At 44.1% G+C, this 21,325-nt stretch overlaps 1 protein-coding gene and 1 pseudogene across 1 annotated transcript in view; one reads left to right on the top strand and one right to left on the bottom strand.

Moving 5' to 3' along the window:
- Positions 1-21,325, top strand: part of LOC126106220 (rap1 GTPase-activating protein 1-like) — a 397,582-nt gene that overhangs the window by 336,812 nt on the left and 39,445 nt on the right. The gene's annotated exons all lie outside the window — the stretch shown is intronic.
- On the bottom strand, positions 10,010-10,127 carry LOC126107154 (5S ribosomal RNA; annotated as a pseudogene).

Below are 21,325 nucleotides of genomic sequence, written 5' to 3'. Positions count from 1 at the left end.
GACGCTAGACGCAGAAGTCAGCGTTCGCTAAAGCTCTGCTCATGCAGGAAGCGGCCAAAACAAAAAATCTGTTATCATACGAAATATATTTAATATATTTTTTATTGTAATAGCATCTTGCGGACCCCTCTGGCATCGCTCGCGGACCTCTTGGGGTCCGCGGACCACCTGTTGGGAACCACAGTACTAAACCAAGAAAATGTCCTGTAAGCATGGGCTCCGAAATTCATCCCTTAATAACTATGAGCACTTGTCTCACAGTAGCGCGGATGGATAAATGCTCGTAGCTTTTAAGAAATGCATTTCAGAGTCCATGTTTACCGGATATTTTTCCTGGCTTGGTCGGTTTTACTACCTCTGAACGTTTGTCGATGGTGTTCTGTGTGTGTGTGTGTGTGTGTGTGTGTGTGTGTGTGTGTGTGGTGATACAGGTGGTAGAATCTGACGCATTGCCAACCGTCAGTGTGCTTGTGTATGAGGTCTGCATCTCCTGAATGTCGAGGTAATTCCGGCACAAGGACAACGGCTCCAGTGGAGAGACAGTTCGCAGTTGTCAGAAGGGCCGCCGCGGCCACACGAGGAACTTTGCGGCCAATTTCGGGGGTTCCCCTCTGTGTCAGACGTCCCTGCTTCTGCTGCTGTGGTTTACTGTCGCAGACGTGCTGCACGGCCGCGCCGTCCGGACAAAGTTGGCAGTACTGTGGCGTCTCATTTCAGTTCGGTGCAGTTGGTGACTGTGTATGCGCGGAGCATGACGGGAACACTGATTTCAGGAAAAGTCAGCGCTGTGAGTTGTAATTCGTTCTCATAAGGTTCATAATAGCCCTATTAAACACGATACCAGCCCCCCAATACACAGGATTAACGACGCACTTAAACCATACCTGTGATGAAAGCGAAGCGACAGGTTAGCGTTCCGCGAACAATATGTTAATTTCGCACGGAACTGAAGAATGTGAAAGCATCATCATTTGAAACGACAAATTACTGTTGTTGTTGTCGTCATCAGTCCGAAGACTGGTTTACTACAGCTCTCCCCAAGCTACTCTATCCTGTGCAAGCCCTGTCATTTCTGTACAACTAAAGGAACCTACATCATGGGCGTACCCAGCGAGGGGCATGGGGCGGGGCGGGGGGGGGGGAGGCATCTCCCCCCCCCCCCAGAAGATATTCGCAGTTTTTTCACTAGTTTACTGTTTTATTTAATAAGAAATGCTGCATGTTTTCTCTGATTTTACAAGTGCATTCTTGTATTTAAAATGTTTATTAAAAGCAGTTTTTCACTGGTTTACTGTTTCATTTAATAAGAAGTGCTGTACGTTGTCTCGAGTCCTTGTTTCCTGAAACTAGTATGACCTGCCCCCCCCCCCCCTCCCCAGTTCAGACCCTGGGTACGCCCTTGACCTACATCCTTTTGAATCAGCTTACTGTACTCCTCTCTTGCTTTCCCTCTACTGTTTCAACTCACCCCCCCCCTCTCACACACACACACACACTTCCTTCCAATACCAAACTGGTGATCCCTCGATGTCTCAGAATGTGTCCCACCAACTGATCACTTCTTCAGCTCACGTCGTGCCACAATTTTCTTGTCTTCCCAATTCTATTCAGTACCACCTCATTAGCTACTTGATCTACCCATCTAATCTTCACCGTCCTTCCGTAAAGCCACATTACAAAAGGTTCTCTTCCCTTCTTGTAAAATGTTTATCATCCTCTTTTCATTTCCATACATGGATACACACCAGACCAATGCTTTCAGAAAAGACCTCCTAATACTTCAGTCCATATTCAGTCTTAACAAATATCTCTTCTTGAGAAACGCTTTCCTTGCCATTGCCAGCCTACATTTCATATCCGCTCAACTTTTGCCATTGTCTGTTACGAGTATTTTGTTGCCCAAATAGCAAACCTCGTAATCTGATTCGTTCCACTATCCTCGTTTTACTTTTGTTGATGTTCATCTCACATCCTCCTTTCAAGACACTCTCAATTCCATTCATCTGATTTTCCAAGTCCTTCACTGTCTCTGACAGAATTATAATTTCATCGGCAAATCTCAAAGTTTTTATTTCTTCTCCCTGAACGTTATTTTTTCTTTTGATTTCTTTTGTTACGGCTTTCTCAGTGTACAGACTGAACGTCAACGGGGATAGGCTACAACCTTGCTCCATTCCCTTTTAAACCATTGCTTCCCTTTCATGCTCCTAGACCCTTATGATTGCCGTCCGGTTTCTGTATAGGTTGTAAATAGCCTGTAAATAGTTCAAATGGTTCAAATGGCTCTGAGTACTATGGGACTTAACATCTGAGGTCATCAGTCCCCTAGAACTTAGCACTACTTAAACCTAACTAATCTAAGGACATCACACACACCCATGCCCGAGGCAGGATTCGAACCTGCGACCGTAGCGGTCGAGCGGTTCCAGACTGAAGCGCCAAGAACCGCTCGGCCAACCCGGCCGGCCCCTGTAAATAGTCCCTGCTACCTCCAGAACTTCAAAGAGATACTCCAGTCAGCAATGTCAAAAGCTTTGTGTAAGTCTACAAATGCTATAAACATAGGTTTGCCTGTCCTTAACCTATGTTCTAAGATATGTCGTAGAGTCAGTATCAACCTCACACGTTCCTACATTTCTTCGGAATCCAAACTGGTCTTTCCTGAGGTCGGTTTCGATCAGTTTTTCCATTCTTCTATAAGTAATTCGCGTTAGTATTTTCTATCACAGCTTACTAGGCTCACAGCGCCTTCTTTCTTTACAATTCCAATTATTATATTCTTCTTGAAAACTGAGGGTAATTCACCTTTCCCGTACATGTTGTACACCATGTAGATGATGGCTGGCTCTCCAAAGACTATTAGCAATTCAGACGGGATGTCGTCTACTGTCGGGGTCGTGTTTCGATTTACGTCTTTCACTGCTCCATCAAATTTTTCTCATGGTATCATATCTCTCATCTCATCTTGAACTACATCGTCTTTCACATCTGTAATGTTGCTTCCAATTTCGTTTCCTTATGTAGGCCCTCCATATATTCCTTCCGCCTTTCAAATTCCCTTCTTTGGTCAGGAATGATTTTCCACCCGAGCTCTTGACATTTATACAGATGAAAAAATGTTCCCATTCCATCATGGCAGGCTGGTACAGCAACCGGTTTAAAAGAGTTTCAAAACAAAAACAGACTCGGTTGCAAAATTATTTAATGCAGCTGCTTCTCTTTTCTCCAAAGACCTATTTAATTTTCCTTTACGCGGTAACTATCTTTTCCCTAGTGACATTCCTGCACAGCCATTCTGCAATTCCTAGCAATCTCATTTTTTAGAAGTCTGCTTCATCTCCTGAATTCTGATATTTTCTCCTTTCATCAGTTAAACTGAGTATCTCTTGTGTTGTCCATAGATTTCTACTAGGGCATGCCTGTTTATCTATTTCATCCTCTGCCGCCTTCACAAACTCACCTTTCAAACCTACCGATTCGACTTCTAAAGTATTGCTTTCCACTGTTCTAGTGAAACGTTGCCTAATACTCCCTCTGAAACTCTCAACAATCTATGATTCTTTCAAGTTATCCAGGTCCCATGCTCTTAATTTCTTTCCTTTTTACAATTACTTTAGTTTTAATCCGCAGTTCATAACCAATAAATTGAGGTCAAAGTTCACATCTGGTCCCGAAAATGTCTTACAATTTAAGATCTGGTTCCAAAATCTCTGTCCTACCTTTATATAATCTATCTGAAACCTTCCGCTGTCCCCAAATCTCTTCCACGTATACAGCCTTCTTTCATGATTTCTAAACCAAGTGTTAGCTATGATTAAATTATGCTCTGTGTAAAATTCTACCAGGTGACTTCCTCTTACATTCCTTCCCCCAACATCATATTGACCTAATATTTTTCTTTCTCTCCCTTCTCCTACTATCGAGTTCCCGTCCTCCCTTCAAAATTAAGTTTCCTTCTCCCTTAACTATCTGAATAATTTATTTTATCACATCATACATTGTTTCATTCTCTTCATCATCTACAGAGCTAGTTGGCATGTAAACTTGTACTACTATGGTGAATGTGTGGTTTGTGTCTATCTTGGCTACGATGATTCTTTTACTATGTACATAGTAGCTTACCCGCATTCCTGGTTTGTTATTCATTATTAAACTTAATCCTGCATTACCGCTACGTGATTTTGTATTTTCCCTGTATTCGTCTGACCAGAAGTCTTGTACCTCCTTCCAACGAACTTCATTAATCCCCATTAATTCTAACTTCAACTTATCCATTTCCGTTTTAAATTCTCTAATCTAGCTGTCCGATTAAGGGATCTAACACTCCAAGCCCCGATCCCTAGAATGCCAGTTTTGTTTCTCGTGATGACGACATCCTTCTGAGGAGATCTGAATGGCCAACTGTTTTACCTCTGAAATATTCTACCCATCATCATTTAACCGTACGGTAGAGCTGCATACTCTCTAAAAAAATTAGGGCTGTAATTTCCCCCAGTTTTCAGCCGTTCGCAGTATCAGCGCAGCAACGCCATTTCGGTTGATGTTAGAAGGCCAGATCAGTGAATCATCCAGACTTTTGCACCTGTAACTACTGAAAAGGCTGCTGCCCCTCTTCATAAACCACACGTTTGTCTGGCCTCTCAACAGATACCCTCCATTCATCTACGTCTACATCTACGTGATTACTCTGCTATTCACAATAGAGTGCGTGGCAGAGGGTTCAATGGACCACCTTCAAGCTGTCTCTCTACCGTTTCATTTGCGAACGGCGTGCGGGAAAAACGAACACTTAAATTTTTCTGTGTGAGCCCTGATTTCTGTTACTTTATCGTGATGATCATTTGTCCGTATGTAGGTGGGTGCCAACAGAATGTTTTCGAAATCGGAGGAGAAAATGAGCTCACCTTCTTTGAACTTTTTCGATGTCATCCGTCAGTCCCACCTGATGAGGATCCCACACCGCACAGCAATACTCCAGAATAGGGCGGACAAGCGTGGTGTAAGGAGTCTCTTTAGTAGACCTGTTGCACCTTCTAAGTGTTCTGCCAATGGATCGCAGTCTTTTGTTTGCTCTACCCACAACATTATCTATGTTATCGTTCCAATTTAGGTTATTTGTAATAGTAATCTCTAAGTGTCTGGTTGAATTGACAGCCTTCAGATTTGTGTGACTTACCGAGTAATCGAAATTTAGCATATTTCTTTTAGTACTCACGTGAATACCTTCACAGTTTTCTTTATTAGGGTCAATTGCCACTTTTCGCACCGTTCAGATAACTTATCTGAATCATTTTGGAATTCGTTTTGGTCATCTGATGACTTTCCAACTCCACTGTGGTTGCATCTACGGTACAGTTATTTGTATCGCTGAGGCAAGCCATTCCAACGACGGGAAAGTCCATGGTTAATGTTTTTAAATTTGACGCTTTACGAGTATGCGCTCACTATCGAAACGACTGTGTCTATTACTTATAATTGGCAAACTGCCTATTGGCTTCTGTCTCGGGTTCTTCGGCCGACGTTCATCTAATGATTTTTCTGACGTTTCGCCAGCACGAGTGGCTGGCATTGTCAAAGCTTCACCCTCCATTGCCGGTGTGTGAAGCTTTGACAATGCCAGCCACTCGTGCTGGCGAAACGTCAGAAAAATCATTAGATGAACGTCGGCCGAACAACCCGAGACAGAAGCCAATAGGCAGTTTGTCAACAAGTGGCCACGAAAGCCTTAACAATTTTGTACTTATAATTGGGTTCATTCCTGTTCGTACTTCCACCTGCTACGGTGGATATTGGGAGCTATGATATAAGTGTGTCTACATGGTGTCGATATATCGAGAGATACAGTGGTTGGAATATGGAAACACCAAAAACACTTCACATTACCGTGCATAATATGGTGTAGGAAAACCGTTGGCATTCAAAACAATTCGGGAGGACGACGGTTCCATCCCGCGTCCGGCCATCCTGATTTAGGTTTTCCGTGATTTCCCTAAATCACTCCAGGCAAATGCCGGGATGGTTCCTCTGAAAGGGCACGGCCGTCTTCCTTCCCCATCCTTCCCTAATCCGATGAGACCGATGACCTCGCTGTCTCGTCTCCTTCCCCAAACCAACCAACCAACCATTCAAAACACCTTCCAGTAGTCTCGGAATTGATAAAAGCAGATCCCCTACGCTTTCCAAGGGAATATTATAACATTCTTCCTGAAAAATAGTGGTTTATTCAGGTAACGACGATGGGGGTGGAAATCGATCTGCACCCTTTTCTCCAAAGTAGACCACAAAACCCCAATAATATTGAGATATTGTGACTGTAGTGGGCAGGGGGGATGCGACAAAAAACCCTCGTGCTCTCAAAACCAGTTGTAGACGATGAGAGCTGTGTGGACAGCCGGCACACCGTCTTGGAAAGCAGCTTCAAAATCGTTCAAATGGCTCTGAGCACTATGGGACCCAACTGCTGTGGTCATCAGTCCCCTAGAAATTAGAACTACTTAAACCTAACTAACCTAAGGACATCACATACACCTATGCCCGAGGCAGGATTCGAACCTGCGACCGTAGCAACAGCGCGGCTCCAGACTGGAGCTCCTAGAACCGCACGGCCACCGCGGCCGGCGGAAAGCAGCTTCACCACTGGGGAACAAATATTGTACCAGGGGACGGACCTGATCAGCGAAAATGGTCACATAGCCCTGGGCAGTAATGGGACTTTGCAGGGTAACCATGTGACCCATGGAATACTACGATATGGCTTCGCCGATCATCACCGAAACTCTTCCACATTTACTCCTAGGACGTAAACTCTGCTAGAAGCTGGTAACAGTGTGAAACGAGACTCATCCGACCAAATGACTCTTTCATTGCTCGATAGTCCAGGTTTCATGCCTTCGGCGCCACGTTTTCCTGTCCCGGGCATCTTCATCACTGATTAGTGGTTGTGGTATTTCAGCCTGCGATGCACTGCTTCTGGAGTATCCTTCGTACTGATTTGCTGCTGACAGGGTTCTCGAGTGCGATTTTCAGTTCTGTAGCGTCTTTTATAACTGCCGTCCTCTTATTTTTCGTTACAGTCGTCTTCAATGACCGTCCGTCACGATCATTCAACAAGCACTTTCGTCCGTGTTGTGACTTAGTGCATGATGTTTGTAACCTCCCCACACGTAAAATTATTCACCACAACCTCTCAACAGAAAATGTGAACATAAATAATATTCACGCCCAGTGTAACCTCCCTACAAAATTTATTAAATTGTAATTAAAAATAATTATTATGGATATCGATTCTCATTTTTGTGTGACCTCAGAACAAAACTGGTTCCCATTTAATGTACCCACAAAAGTCTTTTCTCATTTAATGTAAGCACGAAACAGAAAAATTCTTAAGCCTCATAATAAAAAAATAAATTCAGTAACCTGGTAAAATTTGGACGACAGCAGTGCTGCGTCGTGGCCCTGTAAGATCATTCTGAATAAAAAGCAAAAAATTCTTACCTCAATAAAAACGGCGAATATATCTGCTGTTACTTAACATTTTTCCGGCACAGCTCCGTGCAATGCTGGCCTATACATTTGTGATTTGTGAAAGGAAGCAACAGATTTTTTGAAATGAGTGCTTTTTTTAAAAAAAATATTACTTTATATTACCAAAATTATTATTAGGACATTTTTAAAACATTTGGATGACAGTTCAGATACATTACTAGATATGCGCGACGCTGCTTCTTTACCTTATACAATAATACTCCATCTGCAGATTCCCGACCAGAGCAGACTGCAGACAAGCGCAGACAAGCGACTAACTGCTACAGTTACACAGGTCGTACTGCAGTCAACACCGCTCTCTGGTCAGCGATTCTCATATCGCAGACAGCGCATACCTCTTACATGTTTTCCCTCGCCTCCCGTATGCGGTGTTAAGCTTCGATAACGTAGCTCTTGAAACACCAAACACTTGGCCCCCTTAGTTCCGTAAGCACCCTTCGTAAGAGCACCGACAATTTGCCCAATATCGAATTGACTCATCTCCGACGTACTGCATTCACAGCTACATAGGACACTGTTCTGAGCACTAGTGACCTATTGAGGACGCTGCACAGGTGCCGTTCGGGGGTCAAGTACAACAGCGCAACCTGCAGGTTTGGCTGGCATCTCCATTTTAAGACCAAACATGTATTTATTGCGGTGTTTCTTATTTTCGTCAAACCCCTTTATAGTGCTTCATCCGGGCCGCCATGCGCTGTTGCCAGTTTTCGGGGTGCACTCACCCTCGTGATGCCAACTGAGGAGCTACTCGACCGAATAGTAGCGGCTCCGGTCACAGAAAACCATCGTAACGACCGGGAGAGCGGTGTGCTGATCACATGCCCCTCCTATCCGCATCCTCAGGTGAGGATGACACGGCAGTCAGATGATCCCGATGGGCCACTTGTGGTCTGAAGACGGAGTGCCTTTATAGTAGTTAAGAACGGCCCGTTAGGTTGAAACTGAACAATCGTGTAAAATGCAGTGAAGACAAAAGTACAGGGTTATTACAAATGATTGAAGCGATTTCACAGCTCTACAATAACTTTATTATTTGAGATATTTTCACAATGCTTTGCACACACATACAAAAACTCAAAACGTTCTTTTAGGCATTCACAAATGTTCGATATGTGCCCCTTTAGTGATTCGGCAGACATCAAGCCGATAATCAAGTTCCTCCCACACTCGGCGCAGCATGTCCCCATCAATGAGTTCGAAAGCATCGTTGATGCGAGCTCGCAGTTCTGGCACGTTTCTTGGTAGAGGAGGTTTAAACACCGGATCTTTCACATATCCCCACAGAAAGAAATCGCACGGGGTTATGTCGGGAGAGCGTGGAGGCCATGACATGAATTGCTGATCATGATCTCCACCACGACCGATCCATCGGTTTTCCAATCTCCTGTTTAAGAAATGCCGAACATCATGATGGAAGTGCGGTGGAGCACCATCCTGTTGAAAGATGAAGTCGGCGCTGTCGGTCTCCAGTTGTGGCATGAGCCAATTTTCCGCGGGCTACGCGTGAAACTTGCCCGCACGCGTTCAACCGTTTCTTCGCTCACTGCAGGCCGACCCGTTGATTTCCCCTTACAGGGGCATCCAGAAGCTTTAAACCGCGCATACCGTCGCCGAATGGAGTTAGGAGTCGGTGGATCTTTGTTGAACTTCGTCCTGAAGTGTCGTTGCACTGTTATGACACTGACTGATGTGAGTGCATTTCAAGCATGACATACGCTTTCTCGGCTCCTGTCACCATTTTGTCTCACTGCGCTCTCGAGCGCTCTGGCGGCAGAAACCTGAAGTGCGGCTTCAGCCGAACAAAACTTTATGAGTTTTTCTACGTGTATGCAGTGTGTCGTGACCATATGTCAATGAATGGAGCTACAGTGAACTTATGAAATCGCTTCAATCATTTGTAATAGCCCTGTACGTGCAGGTCAGTCACTAACTTCCTAGGTGCAACCATGTCTCTAACCTTCACTTTTTTTTGGGGGGGGGGGGGCGGTCATCAGTCTTCTGACTCGTTTCATGCGACACCGCCACGGATTCCTCTCCTGTGCCAACCTCTTCATCTCATCATCTCAGAGTACTCAGAGTAGCACTTACAATCTATGGATGTATTCCAATATCTGTCCTCCTCGGCACTTGCCCTCTACAACTCCCTCCAGCACCATGGAAGTCATTCCCTGACGTCTTAACAGACGTTCTATCAATCCTGTCTCTTGTCAGTGATTTACACATATATCTTTCTTCTGCGATTCTGCGCAAAACCTCCTCATTCCTTACCTTATCTAAAACTAAACTAAACTCCTCCCGAACAGGCCACGAAGGTCTCACGGTACCGACCGGCCGCCGTGTCATCCTGAACCCACAGCCGTCACTGGATGCGGATATGGAGGGGCATGTGGTCAGCACACCGCTCTCCCAGCCGTACGTCAGTTTCCGAGACCGCAGCCGCTACTTCTCAATCAAGTACCCCGCTTGCCAACAGCGCTCGGGAGATCGGTTGGTCACCCATCCAAGTGCTAGCCCAGCCCGGCAGCACTTAACTTTGGTGATCTGACGGGAACCGGTGTTACCACTGCGGCAAGGACGTTGGCCCTTACCTTATCACTCCACCTGATTTTCAACATTTGTCTGTACCACCCACATCTCAAATGCTTCTATTGACTTCTGTTCCGGTTTTCCCACAGTCCATGTTTCACTATCTTACAATGCCGTGCTCCAAACGTATAGTCTCAGAAATTTCTTCCTCAACTTAAACCCTATGATTGATACTAGTAGACTTCTCTTGGCCAGGTATGCCCTTTTTATCAGTTGTAGTCTGCTTTTGATGTACTCCTTGCTCCGTCCGTCATTGGCTAGTTTGCTGCCTACGTAACAGAATTCCTTCGTGACCATCAATCCTGATGTTAAGTTTCTCGCTGTTCTCATTTCTGCTACTCCTCCTTACGTTCGCCTTCATTCGATTTACTCTCAGTCCAAATTCTGTGCTCATTACTCTGCTCATTGCATTCATGAGATCATGTAATTGTTCTTCACTTTCAATCAGGATAGCAATGTCATCAGCGAATCGTATCATTCATATCCTTTCACCTCGAATTTTAATTCCGCTCCAGAACCTTTTTTTTTTTTATTTCATCACTGCTCCTTCGATTTACACATTGAACAGTATAGGCGAAAGCATACATCCCTGTATTGCATCCTTCTCACCCCGACCACTTCGTTCTTGGTCGTCCACTCTTATTATTTCCTCTTGGCTGTTTTACGAGGGTAAGTCAATTATTATCGGCAATTTAGTTATATTTTTGTTGTTTATTTTGGTAGTACTGTCGTTTTACGTTGATATCGCATGCTTTGTTTATTTGTTGTTATATCTTTGCAATTTTCAGGCTGCTAGGCTAGTTTCGTTATCGCTGCCGTGCTGTTAATCATGGCTGCTCCGCTGTCTGCACCAAAGAAGAGCAACGTTCAGCGATCCGTTTTTTTGTGGCCGTAAGGCGTATCAGCGCTGAAATTCATGGAAGACTTTCTGTGCACTACGGGAACAGCGTTTTGTCAACGGAGTGTCTACGAATGGATTGAAAAATTCCGAAATGGTCGCGCAAGTGTTACGGACGATGAAGGAGCCGGACGACCGTTTACCGCCACTAATGAAGAAACCATTGAGCGTTCACGTGAAATGATTGTCTTAGACAGACGATTAACTGACGATTAACTATTGACGAAGTTGTACATCATCTGCAAATTAGTCACGGTTTTGTCTACGAAATCATCCACAACAGACTTGGATTTCACGAAGTTTGTGCAAGATGGGTCCCAAAATAACTCACACAGTTGCATAAACAAACGCGCTTGGACATCGTCAAAAAACATGGTAACGAAGGGGACAACTTCTTAGACAGGATCATTACTGGTAACGAAACATGGATCCATCATTACGAGCCGGAGAGTAAACGGCAGAGTATGGAATGGAAACCTCCAAATTCGCCGTGCAAGAAAAAGTTCAAGAGCCAGCAGTCCGCAGGAAAACTGATGCTTCCGGTTTTCTGGGACGCACAAGGTCCAGTACTGGAACATTATGGGGAAATGGGCACAACAATAGACGGTTTACATTACAGTGAGATGCTTGCTGCCAGGCTAAAGGCTGCAATTCGAAGCAAACGCCGAGGATTGCTGTCAAAAGGTCGTGTGTTGTAGCACGACAAGGTCCGTCTGCACACTGTTGCCCACAGAGCTGAAACGCTCCAGAAACTGAAATTTGAAGTACTGGATCATCCTCCATATAGTACCGATCTTGCCCCTTCTGACATTAAGGCACCGTCGATTTGCCTCGGACGAAACAGTGACAGAAGCGGTGCATTCCTGGCACGCAGCTCAACCGAGAACCTCCTTTCGTGACGGCATCAGGAAGCTAGAACAACGATGGAGCAAGTGCGTTGAAACGCAGGGAGACTATGTCGAAAAATGATATTCTTGTAAGTTTCCTATTGATTCAACAAAATTTTATGACTACTTTGCAAATAATAATTGGCTTACCCTCGTACAAATTGTATATTACGCGTCTCTCCCTATTGATTACCCCTATTTTTCTCAGAATTTCGAACATTTTGCACCATTTTACTTTGTCAAATGCTTTTCCCAGGTCGGCAAATGCTATACAGATACAAGCGAATGGCACTGATCACTGGAAGATTGTCTGCGAATGAGCATTCTACATCTACAACTACATACATACTCCGAAATCCACCATACGGTGCGTGGAGGAGGGTGCCTTGTACCACAACTAGCAACTTCTCTCCCTATTCCACTCCCAACCAGAACGAGGGAAAAATGACTGCCTCTATGCCCTTATCTCTCTTATCTTATCTTTGTGGTCTTTCCGTGAAATGTAAGTTGGCGGCAGTAAAATTGTACTGCAGTCAGCCTCAAATGCTGGTTCTCTAAATTTCCTCAGTAGCGATTCACGAAAAGAACGCCTCCTTCCCTCCAGAGACTCCCACCCGAGTTCCTGAAGCATTTCCGTAACACTCGCGTGATTATCAAACCTACCAGTAACAAATCTAGCAGCCCGCCTCTGGATTGCTTCTATGTCCTCCCTCAATCTGACCTGATAGGAATCCCAAACGCTCTAGCAGTACTCAAGAATAGGTCGTATTAGTATTTTATAAGCGGTCTCCTTTACAGATGAACCACATCTTCCCAAAATTCTACCAATGAACCGAAGACGACTATCCTCCTTCCCCACAACTGCAACTGCCATTACATGCTTGTCCCACTTCATATCACTCTGCAATGTTACGCTCAAATATTTAATCGACGTGACTGTGTCAAGTGCTACACTACTAATGGAGTATTCAGACGTTACAGGATTCTTTTTAATATTCATCTGCATTAATTTACATTTATCTATTTTTAGAGTTAGCTGCCATTCTTTACACCAGTCACAAATCCTGTCCAAGTCATCTTGTATCCTCCTACAGTCACTCAACGACGACACCTTCCCGTACATCACACCATCATCTGCAAACAGCCGCACATTGCTATCCACCCTATCCAAAAGATCATTTATGTAGATAGAAAACAACAGCGGACCTACCACACTTCCCTGGGGCACTCCATATGATACCCTCACCTCCGATGAACACCCACCATCCCTAGCGTTCGCTTCAATTCGGTCTAGTGTAAAAGGGGGACAGTGACTTGATCTATAATTGAATATTATCCTCGTCGAATGGTATTTCTGCTTGCTGCGTCAAAAAGACACCTCTGGCATTTACGCCTTTTCACTTACGACAGTCTTCCACGTAATGGGCAAAGAGACGACGAAGCTGAATGTCGATGCAAAATTCATCTCTAGTTCTCGTTCGGCCACTTTGCGAGGTAACGGATCTCAGAACAAATCGAGGACGGAGATGCCGGAATATTGCATTGAATTATCTCCCGGAGTACTGGGGATGTTGCCTGGCTAAAGAGCTTCGAGACAGGGCAAGAAACTTATTATTCCACGGAAGCGCATATCCGCTTCATTAATTATTTTGCTTTCTGCATTTTTAAAGAGACGTCACTATACGAAGGATGCAGCGAAAAACAGAAAAGACCTTTAATCCTGTGATCGCCGCCTGGAACGCTGCTATCGTTTTCTGTACCCGTTTTTCTGTCCTTCAACTTGCAGTATTCGTGTTTCTCTTGCCCGCGATCAGGAATAATGTTGGCAGTGTTCCCCATTTACACTAGAGTGTTTGGAAGCGAACACAAGCTTATATGATAGCGGAACAAACACTGGTAGTTACTTCTGTAAAATATCTGGGAGTATGCGTACGGAACGATTTGAAGTGGAATGATCATATAAAATTAATTGTTCGTAAGGCGGGTCCCAGGTTGAGATTCATTGGGAGAGTCCTTAGAAAATGTAGTCCATCAACAAAGGAGGTGGCTTACAAAACACCCGTTCGACCTATACTTGAGTATTGCTCATCAGTGTGGGATCCGTACGTACCAGGTAGGGTTGACAGAGGAGATAGAGAAGATCCAAAGAAGAGCGGCGCGTTTCGTCACAGGGTTATTTAGTAAGCCTGATAGCGTTACGGAGATGTTTAGCAAACTCAAGTGGCAGACTCTTCAAGAGAGACGCTCTGCATCGCGGTGTAGCTTGCTCGCCAGGTTTCGAGAGGGTGCGTTTCTGGATGAGGTATCGAATATATTGCTTCCCCCTACTTATACCTCCAGAGGACATCACGAATCTAAAATTAGAGAGATTCGAGCACGCACGGAGGCTTTCCGGCAGTCGTTCTTCCCGCGAACCATACGCGAGTGGAACAGGACAGGGAGGTAATGACAGTGGCACGTAAAGTGCCCTCCACCACACACCGTTGGGTGGCTTGTGGAGTATAAATGTAGATGTAGATGTAGATGCGAATGCTCATTCGCAGACACTACTCCAGTGTTCAATACCATTCCGTTGTATCTGTGAACGAATCCTTACACGAGGAAAGTTGATATTTCTAAAAATATCGGAAATCCCATAAATGGGCATTTAAAAAGAACATCACTATTGTCCCTCGATACATCGAGAAAACGTATCGATGTATGGATATATTGACGGAGAAAATATCTTCGCACCGGCCTATGAAAGTATTGCCTACATATTGTAAATACACTGCCGGTTTTAGAACTGTATATTGAAGTACTGATTTTTTATTAGATATTCTGTACATCATCAAGCTAGCAGTCTGGTCATCCCCCTTAAAACAAGAATTGAAAAGAAAACGATGCACGTTTACACTTGGCGATAACGAATTTGCTGTCTACGGTAACCACATGTAAATGGCACAATAAAAGGTGACCAAAAGTCCGTCGCTCGGTTTCGTCACATATCGGATTTGTCCGGAACACTTCATGTCGGCTTCCTTGTTCTTTTTTTTTCATTTCTGTAAACGCCAACGACCTAGCAGTTGTAGAGACAACACTGCGAGGTGAAGTTAAACGTCGCAGTTTGTGCCGGTAGCGCCGAGCGCCGATTACGTCAGCATTTACCTTTGTACGTCTTCGGTCACCGCAAAGACCAATCATCATTTCGATTTATGTTCATCTTTTTCAGCACCTGTTGCCGAAGAATGCCAATGAGAAGAAACAGCAACTGGAGTACTATTTCTTCACATTGGAAAGCTTTCTACTCCATTCACACTGTCAGCCCTCAGTGCAATCGAACGTCTTTGTTCCACCTATATTTTTTCGTACTCCTTCACACGGTGAAATTAAAATTTAGTTCTAGTACAATTTCGAGAGAACCGTTTCAAATATTTACCGAAAATTGCGAAAAAATATAATACAGAAGAGAAATATCGTCACTCGATAATGCCATTTACATGTCTATATATCGGGGAACAATTTTATTCCGAACCATATCTATATTTTTGGTAATATATCGATATTTTGTCTACTGCCCTAGTTTACACTAGAGGGAATGGGTGAGGACACGAGATAAATAACATAGTCTATGGACGCTGCGTTATCACTTTTATAGGCTAACAATCGGCATACATAGTACACCACTATACAGTCTAGCTTTTAGGAGTAAAGTCTGGTTATCAGGAACCGGTGACAGTAACGATACTGATTACTTCGCATTTAAATAGCTGCTATACGAGGTGATTTCCACGATGACGTTACAAACTTTCAGGAATAGTACAGAAGAGTATATGTATCATTCAACACGTTTACATGGGGCACCCAAAACCGGATTTCGTAAACCGATTCCCCACTACCGCTTCTGGCTGGTCATGTAGAGGCTTCAGAATCGTTGGAAAAGGGGTCATTAAACTCTTCATCTGTGTGACCATATTGACCGTAGCTGCTTTAAAATTCCTGAGGGTATTTTCATACTGTCTTTTCAACTACGAGAAAATGCGTGATTTTTCATCACAGGTGTTTCGCTTTATTGAGGTAAACATCATCAACGGTAAAACAACAATATCATAAATTGAGTCCGCCTTGATGATAAACACCTTGTTATTTGTTTACTTATTTTTTTCCCCGAACTAGTTTCGGCGACAAATATCGCCATCAACAGTGGTTTTTTTTTAATCTAAAACAGGCAGAAAATAGAATGGTTATACAAACATAGTAACACATTATTACATTATTACTGTTAGACCGAGCGAGGTGGCGCAGTGGCTAGCACACTGGACTCACATTCTGGAGGACGGCGGCCCAATCCCGCGTCCGGCCATCCTGATTTAGGTTTTCCGAGATTCCCCTAAATCACTCCAGGCAAATGTCGGGATGGTTCCTTTGAAAGGGCACGGTCGAATTCCTTCCCCGTCCTTCCCTAATCCGATGAGACCGATGACCTCACTATCTGGTCTCCTCCCCCAAACAATCCAATTACTGTTCGTTTTCGAAATATAGTTTTCTATGGATAATTTCATAGTACCTTATTTATTGTATTTTATGGCATGGTTTTTAAGAATTATTCTCGCTGTTAGGGGCATATTTTCCGTGCTTTTTTCTGTTGCCGTTTTTTCTCAGCGTTTATAGTGCTGACATAGTAAGTTCACCTTTTGCTGTGGGTTGGCAGGAGAGTCAACACCGTATTATTAGAGGAACCCGAAAGACACGCGTTTTAGCTCACGCAGGCTGGCGTGAGGTCTGGAACAGGACAAGGAAATTAGAATTTAGAAAAACGGACGTAGTCCGCAGCTCGTGGTCGTGCGGTGGCGTTCTCGCTTCCCGCGTCCGGGTTCCCGGGTTCGATTCCCGGCGGGGTCAGGGATTTTCTCTGCCTCGTGATGACTGGGTGTTGTGTGACGTCCTTAGGTTAGTTAGGTTTCAGTAGTTCTAAGTTCTAGGGGACTGATGACCATAGATGTTAAGTCCCATAGTGCTCAGAGCCATTTGAACAAAAACGGACGTAGCTGGTGGAATACTTAACTTTAATCCATTAATGATGAGCCTCGCTCTTGACTGTACATGATTCATAATATCAATAGTAACTGGTAATGGCGCCTTGCTAGGTCGTAGCAAATGACGTAGCTGAAGGCTATGCTAACTAGCGCCTCGGCAAATGAGAGCGTATTTTGTCAGTGAACCATCGCTAGCAAAGTCGGTTGTACAACTGGGGCGAGTGCTAGGAAGTATCTCTAGACCTGCCGTGTGGCGGCGCTCGGTCTGCAATCACTGATAGTGGCGACACGCGGGTCCGACGTATACTAACGGACCGCGGCTGGCGGTGACACCACACCTTTTAGTATTTGTTTATTAACAGCCACTCACAGAGCTGCAGATGACATGATGTACGTTGAGAAAAAACAACAACAGAAAAAAGCACAGAAAATATGCCGCAAAGAGCGAGAATGATTCTTAAAAACATGTCATAATATACAATAAATAAGGTAATATGAAAGTATCCATAGAAAACTAATTTCAAAAAACGAACAGTAAAAATGTAATAATGTGTTACTGTGTTTGTATAGCCATTGCATTTTCTGAATGCTTTAGATTTAAAAAAAAAACACTGATGATGGCGATATTTGTCACTGAAAACAGTTTGGGGACATAAATAAGTAAACAAATAACAATGTGTTTTGCATCAAGGCGGATTCAATTTCTGATATTGTTGTTTTACCACTGGTTATGCTTTACCTCAATAAGGCGAAACGCATCTGGTGAAAAAAAATACGCATTTCCTTGTAGTTCCAACCGAAAATACCGCCAGGAACTTCAAAATCTAAAACTTTGAACATAGCTGCAAAGGTTCAGTGACCGTGTCAGGATTATATTGTAACAAATAAGCCCTCGGTCACAAATATTAAGTCAAAATTGACCTGGTTTCGACGCTACTACGAGCGACGTCTTCAGAATTAGACTAACTGTACTAAAACATTAGGTATATAGTACATTAATAAAATTAAAGTTTGTACTGACTCGAAACGATGCAGTACTTATTAGTCGTATATTAAAAAAGATCTCGGCCGGAAAGGCGACGTCATGAACACTTGTCAGATGGCGAGCCGCTAAGGTTGGTTCAAATGGCTCTGAGCACTATGGAACTTAACTTCTGAGGTCATCAGTCCCCTAGAACTTAGAACTACTTAAACCTAACTAACCTAAGGACATCACACACATCCATGCCCGAAGCAGGATTCGAACCTGCGACCGTGGCGGCCGCGCGGTTCCAGACTGTAGCGCCTAGAACCGCTCGGCCAGATGCGCTAAGGGCTGCACGTACCGTGGACAGGGGTTGCAACAAGACTGTCGCCATCTGACAAGTGTTCATGACGTCGCCTTTCCGGCCGAGATCTTTTTTAATATGCGACTTGTAAGTACTGCATCGTTTCGAGTCAGTACGAACTTTAATTTTATTAATGTACTATATACCTAACGTTTTAGTACAGTTAGTCTAATTCTGAAGACGACGCTCGTAGTAGCGTCGAAACCAGGTCAATTTTGACTTAATATTTGTGACCGAGGGCTTATTTGTTACAATATACTTCAAAATCTGTTCTGGAAATCCGCTTCTAGTTGTCGGTTTTCCAATTCCGCAATCGATATTCGCTCCCATGTAAGCGTAACCAATTTCGAAACGTGCTTTGCCTGTCACATTTCGTCTTTTTTCTAAAAACGGAGTGGCTTCTTGTTCACTGAAGGATAAGAGAAATATTAGACTGAAGCTGTTTACATCTCGTGTAACTGAAGAGAAACAGTTTTTCTACGGACTAAATCAGAAACTGTAACATCTGTTTTCCAGGCGCCATGTTTAACTTGGCTGCTAAATCCGTTTCAGACCTTAACGTGTAAACACGACAGCGAAAAACTGTTTTCGTCTTCCGGAAATTGTGTCGCATGTAAACGTAGAGAATTTGACGTAAGGGATCCTGGTACGGAAACGACGGAGTCGGAAGTGGTAAGCGAAAATCGTTCTGATACCTCCGACAATAGACCTGTTCTGCTGCAAGGTCTTTGTCGACACGCGGGACATTGGACAGGTTTGTGCGACGTTGTTGCGACGACGACAGACGCCTCGCCCAACGGCTCACCGTGCTTTTGTTCACTGCCAGGTCTCCGCAGATATTCTGCAACCGGCCATCAATAGCGCCACGCTCTGGATTTCCACCAAAAGAAACTCAGTGAGAACTCTTTTCTTGGAACGCATCTCCACTGCAGACGCCACTTGACAGCGTCACGTCGTGTACACATTTCGCGGTAACAGAAAGAAGCGATACGAAATGCGACGATCACGTACAATCAGTAGTAGTGAAGGAGAATCCAAACTTGCATGTTTTCGAAAAATTCTAGGAAAGTGCGGTGCATCTGTAAAGGAAATCGCGTACAAGAGGCTTGTGCCACCAATTCTAGAGTACTGTTCCGGTATTGGGAGTCCTTGTCAAGTAGGCGTGGTAGCAGGCGTAGAATAAATTCAGAAACGCGCTGCTAGTGTGGTAACAGGTCGGCGAAAGTGTGACAGGCAAGTTCGGGAAACTTAAGTGGGAATGCTTCTAGGAAACAACTTAGTTCTCGCGAAACCGTGTTGCGTATATTAAGGGAACATGTATTCTAAGAAGACTGTTGGATGTATATGCCGCCCCAACCGCGTAGAGATCACGAGAATAACGCGAAAGAGATTAGGGCATTTACAGAGGCATATAGATAGTCGTTTTCCCCTCGTTCACGGTCAGTCCATGAATGGAATAAGAAGTGCAATGCATAATATTCCTATGATGTTGCCTCCGCCATGCACTGTAGTGTGCTTACGTAAATGTAGATCTTTCATTATATTTAACTTTAGCGTCTATCGTTTTTTGGCCAGGGAAGGAAAACAAGATTTCATATTAATTACACAATGGGTTTTTACACTAGCTATGTCCGCCTCCGGTAGCTGAGTGGTCAGCGTAACAGAATGTCAAACCTAAGGGCCCGGGTTCGATTCCCGGCTGGGTCGGGGATTTTCTCCGCTCAGGGACTGGGTGTTGTGGTGCCCTACTTATCATCATTTCATCCCCATCGACGCGCAAGTCGCCGAAGTGGCGTCGTATCGAAAGACTTGCACGCAACGAACGGTCTACCTGACGGGAGGCCCTAGTCACACGACATTTATTTACCCTAGCCAAACGAGGAGTCGCTAATGCTATCTAATTGCTAGGTATGGAAGTAAACTGTTAAAAAGTTCATAGCATGAAGAACTAGCTATTTGACACATAAATAGTAAAATTTATGTGATATGTAGCTGTAACAAAGACTTTCTTCTAATCGAGTACTAAATATCGTGAAAAGTAAACGCTATGAAGGCAAATGAGATGTCAAAAACTTCATCTCTTCAAGACCTAGCTATTTTGCGTCCAAAAGTTACATTGGTGTGATATATGATATTTAAAACGGCTTGCTTCAAATCAGGCCTTAAATTTATGACATTTCGAGAAGATCAGACACTAGAAACACTATGTTCTGCTTAAGAAATTGGGCCGGTGTGGTATTTAAGTGCCTAAACGGTTTCCTGCAATACAGGTGCTAAATTCAGGACATATCGAGAACAGAAGACGCTAGAAAATCGATAATATCATTCTTTCTGAACAAAACTTGAGAATAAAAGAAAATTGAAAAATATGTCAAATAATTTATGAAATGGTTTGTCTCAAAGCAAGAAATAAAACAGCTCAGAAAAACATTTGCAGCACCTTTGAATGATGCTCGAAATCACGTACAGCGAATGAGCTGCTTTATTTATTACATTTACACAAATCATTTCACACAACTTTTGCTGCATTCAGCTCGTTTGTAATCATGTGCAATATGAAGATTAAAACTTCATCAGTGCGAGCGCACGCGCGTGTGTGTGTGTGTGTGTGTGTGTGTGTGTGTGTGTGTTTGTTTGCGATTTACTATTCAGTGAGGAGTAAACGCGAGGAGTCGTAACCGTACTCGCGAAAAAATTTTCAATTATTCGCCCTCGCGTCAACGCCAGAGCAATGACCGCAAACTGTTATGTAATGCAGAGCGCCGGCGAAGTGGATGCGCTTTAAAGGGAAGGCGGCGTTGCGCAAGAGACCGCGTGCGGAAACGAAAGTACGCCCACGGCCGTCAATTGCGCGTCGTCGCGCGCACGTTACATAAGGGCTGCGTCTGTCGTGACGCAAAACACGCCCACGCAACACGTGACCGCCGCTCTTTGCACGACACGCAACGTGCGCGAGGGGTGGTCTGGATTGTAGTTGCATGTTCTACACCTACATCTACATATATACTCCGCTAGCCACCAAGAGGTGTGTGGCGGAGGGCACTATTCGCTCATATTCCTCCCCCA

The sequence above is a fragment of the Schistocerca cancellata genome, chromosome 10 (genome assembly GCF_023864275.1).
Source record: "Schistocerca cancellata isolate TAMUIC-IGC-003103 chromosome 10, iqSchCanc2.1, whole genome shotgun sequence".
In the NCBI taxonomy this organism is placed as follows: Eukaryota; Metazoa; Arthropoda; class Insecta; order Orthoptera; family Acrididae; genus Schistocerca; species Schistocerca cancellata.
This window is presented reverse-complemented; position numbering and strand designations above follow the sequence as displayed.